General features: G+C 44.1%; 1 long non-coding RNA gene across 4 annotated transcripts; it reads left to right on the top strand.

Annotated features, from left to right (window-relative positions):
* Positions 1-292: 292 nt before the first annotated feature.
* On the top strand, positions 293-4,575 carry LOC125513196 (uncharacterized). 4 transcript variants are annotated; one of them, XR_007285742.2, is made up of 7 exons: positions 293-806; positions 971-1,192; positions 1,685-1,777; positions 2,266-2,323; positions 2,482-2,770; positions 3,082-3,147; positions 4,242-4,575. It is a non-coding gene; the product is annotated as an uncharacterized LOC125513196 (long non-coding RNA). The 4 variants fall into 4 exon arrangements; XR_007285741.2 differs by having other exon boundaries at positions 294-806; positions 3,082-4,575; XR_007285743.2 differs by lacking the exon at positions 3,082-3,147 and having other exon boundaries at positions 294-806; positions 1,655-1,777.
* The last annotated feature ends 1,559 nt before the right edge of the window (positions 4,576-6,134 follow it).

The following is a 6,134-nucleotide window of genomic DNA, read 5'->3' as shown; positions in this document are numbered from 1 at the left end:
CTGCCGGGAGAAGTAGCTGAGCAAGGGCAAATGAACTGCCAGGACATTTGTTACTGCCGGCACAAATACCTCAAGGCATAGAAACTGTCGTTAGAACCTGAGCAACAAAGGAATACACATTGCCGGTACATTTTAAGGCACATTATCTGCCGGGAGAACTCAAACCTGGCCCATTTACTGTCGGGACCCTGTTGGGAGCGAGACCGAGCAAATATTGGGCCTGAGCGCGCGCTGGTGAGGGAAAGCGCGCGAGGTACGAAAGGCCCAAACGAACTATAGACGCGCCGGCCCTCAACCCAGGCCGCAGCCACCCCAAATCGACGTCCCACTCCTCGACCTCTAGAAAAAAAACTCCTACCCTCGACCAGATCTAATCCGCCGCCGGCCGCCCTCCACCCAACCATTGCCGCCGTCGCGCCCCACCACCACAGCCCTGCCGTCGGCCACCACCCCGACCACCGCCGCTGTCGCCCCAACCACCCCACAACAGCGCCAGCAAGCACCACCGCCCCCAACCGTCCCACTGCTGCCGGCCGTCCTCAACCCAGCCGCAGCCGTCGTCGGCCCCCACCACTGCAGACCCGCCGTTGGCCCCTACCACACCACCGCCCATGACTGCCCTCCACCCGACCACTGCGGTCGTCACCCCGAACCACCCCACAGTAGCACCGCCGAGCACCCAACTGACACGGACAACCACTGCCGACGAGCCACTCCACCGGCGACCATCCTCCTCCGCCGAACGCCTTCCCTCGTCACCGCCCTATTTCGCGAGCTTCCTGCCCCGAGTAGGACTCCTCCCTAAGGTGCGTCGCCACACAGCAGAATCTCACCATTTCGGAGAGGGCGCAAAGATTGTAACGCTGTATGGCGTGCGCGATGAATCCTTGTTGCCCTCATTTTCGTTTTTCTGCTTTTGTCATAGATGATGTTGTTGATGCTATTACTTTTCTTAATGATCCTCGCGCAGCCGATGGAGCCAGGAGTTCTTTGAATGGGATTGGTGAATGCAATAGTGTTGGTGTGTGGATTTATTATCTTCTTATGAGAGAAGAACAAGCAGGCAAGTCAAATCAGTGGTGGTTCCGTTGGTTGCTCTGATGTAATATTTGTATTGTCTGTAGGTGAGGGTTCTGATTTAATCCTTTTGAACCTCAAAGAGGCTGTTAGCCTAAATAAATCTTTGCTCCAGGTAACCTAACTTCTATAGCTTTTGTATTTAGGCTTCTGTTGCATCAGGGGCAAACAAGTGCTATCTTGTTTGAGTTTTACTTTCCTATATTGCAGAGTGCTTGATTGTAGGACTACACATTTTACAAAGATTTTCTCCAAACAAATAAACAGAAATATTACATGGACGCATATTGGCTTTACACACTGGTACAATTAGACACAGTGTACTTAAATATAGCTGTGCCTGTTGAATTGTAATAACTGTGGCATTAGGTGAACTGTACCGTAGGCTGTGCACTTGCCTTATTGTTGGAAACAGAAATAGAGCTCTATCTTGTTATTTTCCCTGTATTCTACCCTCATGGTTCATAGGGTAACATGCATAGTATTTGAATGAGATGGCATTTACTGTTGGTGGCTTATTTGTATGCCTAGCAAGTTGGGTGCAATGCTCATTTGGTAAAAAATTCTTCATGGGTAGGTCTTTGATCTTGTTCATATATGTACACAGTGAGCTTTACGAAATGAATTCACTACTACTCGAAGTTTTGTGTATGGAAGGGAGATTGGATATTCGGCTCACTGTGTACTAACCAAAACATATGTAAGATACTCTACTCATTCTGGTTCATGCTGTTACTTAATTGTAAGCGCTTCTTTTATGAGCTTCCATCTTATGCAAATATTGTGATAATTTAGCAGCCTACTTTCATGGCTTTGGATGTCACTTAAAAAACTATAAGTGCAAGTGTTTTGTTGTTTTCGCTTACTTGGATGTGAAAGTATAAGGAACAAGCTCATGTACAAGATGTCTTATTTTGTTGTTGTGAAATGCTCATGTGCAAGATGTCAAAGTATAATTAAGTAACAAGCTCGTTTTCTTTGCTTATTATAATACCATAATACCAACTTTGCAAAACACAATTCTCTATTTATAATCCTTTATTTTCACTTGTCAAGTTTCCCATCTGATGTTTATGGATTGCTTATGGCAAGGAATGCTGATTCATTGTTATGGTTTAAAAGATGAACCAGGGCAAGGACACTAACATTGCACTGATTGCTTAAAAAACTTTCCTTCTATGTATGTAGTTGGAAGTGGACAAGTCCATGGCAAAAGCAGGAATACGACCACAAGCAAGCTGAGGAGGTAATATTCATGTTTCTCTTGGCTATTAGCTGAGGAGGTAATTTCATGTTTCTCTTGGCTATTAGCTGAGGAGGTCTAAGTGGGTCATTCTTTTTCTTGATTGAGGTCTATTTTTGCATCTACTGCTCTCAATGACGGACCCATTAATCATCTACTAGGCAGTAAGCACCTCCTTGATGCGTGCCTGGAGAAGAACGAAGCGACTCCGCAGCGAGCGACCAAACTCAGATTTCGTTGTTTGACCGGCGACCACTGACACCTGAGTGTGGGACTGTGGGGGTGGGGCGTGGTGCACCGGCGGACTGGACGGCGGCCGCTGTGGCTTGCCGGCATGGGGGTGGCTGCTGGCGGGCAGCCGACTAGGCTAGGGATTGGTGGTCAGGGGCTCCCTCCGGTTCTGCAGTCCTGACCTCGTCTTGTCGCCACGCGCGGTGCCGCATTGAGATGGTGAGTAAAATGCCCTTGCTGGCTCTCTCTCCCCTCTGGAAGTCGTGGAAATTTCGAGTATTTTGATTCTGAGTTTTCTTTCTTAGTTGGGGAAAATTCTAGTTAGGTCATTGATTCTGTCAATTAGATTTTGTGCTGAATAGAAAGTCTCATTTACAGAAGAAGGAAGCAGTGTTGCTTAAGGGAAACAATTGATGCATTTTGCAAAAGAAAAAGAAGTGATTCAGTTGAATATAAATTATCCAAGTTTCTCGATATAAATATCTAATTGGTTGTATACATTATGTATTTGAATTTTTTTTCTCTTGTAGCTTCGCCCCTCCTGAGATTTCCTTCAAGCTCCGCCACTGACTTCTCTACGTTCTCCAGAGATAATGGTTTTTACTATTTGCAATCATGCTTCACACTCTCATCACAATAAATTAGAAAAGAATGTCGCCGGTTGTGGTTGTTGATATAGTTTCTTATTCTTGCATGCCAGCTGGTTCTTGAAGTAGAGTTGTAGACGACATAATCATCTTTCGTATTTTTGTTTGCATGTTTCCAAGAATTTTCATGTCCTGAAATCTGTACAGTACTCAAGTTTACAAAAAAAAACATTTCATGCAATAATTGTGGCTGCAACTCTTGGAATTGGAACTATGAAAGGATATGTCATATTTGCTTCCTAGTTTGCACTTTTTGGTCCATGCTGTTCTTCCTAGTTTGCACCGTGCTTCTTGGTTTTACATTCCTAATGGCTTACATTGGTTCTGAATCTTCTGATAACCAGATGTTTACTTCAATGAGCTTATTTGTTTGTATATGTTTTCTTCTAATGTTGTTTTCAAATCTACGATTTACTCTTGACCAATAAACATACTAGCACATGGTCACAAACCAGTGCATAAATCAGCTTGTTTATCTGTCTGTTTGTACAAAGCCTTAATTAAATTTTTTAGGCTAATTCAACTTGGTTTGTGGGGACGAGTAGTAGCCCCCCCCCCAATTGTTCTTCCATTTAACTATGTATAGAGAGCATAAAAAGAGCTTTTGTTGACAAAAAAATTTGTAGTTCTGAAAAGGAAATATGTACGTAAATTTAGAAAGTAGCAGGACACGTATAGAGAATCATGAACATCAAGTTTTGGACATATGTCATAGAGAACAAAAGCCTCACATTTAGCATATGTTTGCAAATAAAAAAGCACATACATGTCTCGGTGTGAGCAGTCATGCCATGCCATCAGTGTGAGCAGCTGAAGCCTTGCAAAAAATTTCATATGCAAGCCCTGAAAATTTTATATGGAAGCCAAAGGGTTGTAGAACTGGCCCTTAGTCACTTAAATATCACCTGGTCTTTGTTTCTAGTCCCAGATTCTATGTGGTCTGCAGCTCACAGATTTTTCCTGTGTTTATCTTGCTTTCTTAACTGCTTCCTTACCTACTGCCATAGCTATAATCTCCATTTTGAATTTCTGTTCTGTTGCAGGTTTTGCAAATGTATGCAAGTTCACGGAGGTTTGGAAGGACCTTCAAGCTGTTGAAGATTTGGAATACCTACAATTAAGTTGGAGTGATAATGTCATATACCTTATTTGTTGACCTGGAGACTTGCTCTGCTCATTTTGGTTGTGGCAAATTTAGAAATTTATGTACTACTTTTGTGGTACTACATTTTGGTAGTGTGATACATCTAGAAACATATATGTACTTCTCATTTTGTGGAACAACCTCCTTATATATGGAAGCTTATATGTACTTCTTTTCTGGAACAGCCTACTTGTATTGTTGTGTTTATCGAATAAAGTTTACGGTTTTGATGATGCCTATATGTTACTTTGATTGATGAAGTGTATGTATAAATAGTGTGATATGTCATGATTGCCTGAACATAATGAATGGATAGGGATGCCCAGAACAAATTGCTAGTGAAATCAACATGCTGGCATAATAATTGCCGGGTAAACCTGCTTGTGCCGGCATTTGAAATGCTGGCAATTGTACTTTCATGTTCTTGAACAATCTGCCGGGAGAAAATGGACTGCCGGCAAATAGATGGGCAAGGTAACGAAACTGCTGGGAGAAGTGTATCTGCTGGGAGAAGTAATCCCCGGCAGCTATTCTCATGGCAGTTCTATCTGCCTGGAGAAAACCTGTGCCGGCAGTTTGTCTGCCCTTTAAAGTGCCTTCTCCCGGCAGTTTTTTTGTCCTTACATCAGTGTTGTGGTGTAGTGTGGGTTGCCTATACAGTTCATAGACAAGTGAAAGTGGATACTCTAAAATGCACAAGATAAGCGTGAGTGCTATGGATGGCCTTCTCGTAGGAAGAAGGGAGTGGATCCATAGTGGTGTATTGATATGGTGAATATGTGGACTCATGTGCGCCACCTCAAAAGAGTTACTTGCAGTCATAGTTTAGGATAGCCATTGAGTCAAAGTTGGCTTGCTGCAGTCAAACTCCACCACCCCCTTTGTTGATACTGATGCAAATGTAGCTAGTTCTGATGTAAGTCTTGTTGGGTACATTTGTACTCATGTTTGCCTATTTTATGTTTTGCAGAGAGACGTCAGTCTCGCTAGTAGTTCCGTGTGGACTTCGACGTTTAACTTGATACCTCAGCTACAATCTTGTGCCCTCGGTAGGATCTGGTAGATAGTCATACTTCTCAGCCTTTTTCATTTGTAGATATCTGTACTCAGACATGTTAAGCTTGCGCATGTGCTTTGACTTGTATGCTCTGAATGTTGGATCATGAGACCCATGTTTGTAATATCTCACTCCTTGGAGCCTAATGAATAAATACTTGAGTCGTAGAGTTATGCTGTGATGCCATGTTGTATTTACACATGTCGAGCATATTGTGTGTATGATTGAAATGCTTGGTATGTGTGGAATCCGACAACCTAGTTGTTTATCCTTGGTAGCCTCTCTTATGGGGAAATGTAGTCTTCTGTTTCCATGAGCCATAGTAGTACGCTACAGCCCGGTTCACCGGAGTCCTGTTAGCCCAGCACTACGGCTCAGGAACACTTGACTGGCCGGCATGTGATTCACTTCATTCCTGTGTCTGTCCCTTCGGGGAAATGTCACGTGGTGACATCCGGAGTCCTGCTAGCCTGCTACAGCCCAGGTTCCCGGAGTCCTGTTAGCCCAGTTGCTACAGCCCGGATTCACACGCTGCTGATCGACATGCTCGATGTTGATTCATGTATGCCTGTCCCCGTAAGTTAGTGCCACTTTGGGTTCACGACTGGTCATGTCGGCTCGGGTTCTCTGTCATATGGATGCTAGCGACACTATCATATACGTGAGCCAAAAGGCACAAACGGTCCCGGGCCATGGTAAGGCGACACCCGTAGGGATACCGTGCGTGAGGCCGCA

The sequence above is a fragment of the Triticum urartu genome, chromosome 6A (assembly GCF_056163025.1).
Source record: "Triticum urartu cultivar PI428250 chromosome 6A, HENAU_Tu73, whole genome shotgun sequence".
Classification (NCBI taxonomy): domain Eukaryota; kingdom Viridiplantae; phylum Streptophyta; class Magnoliopsida; order Poales; family Poaceae; genus Triticum; species Triticum urartu.
Note: the sequence above shows the minus strand (reverse complement) of the source record. Positions and strands in the feature narration are given on the sequence as shown.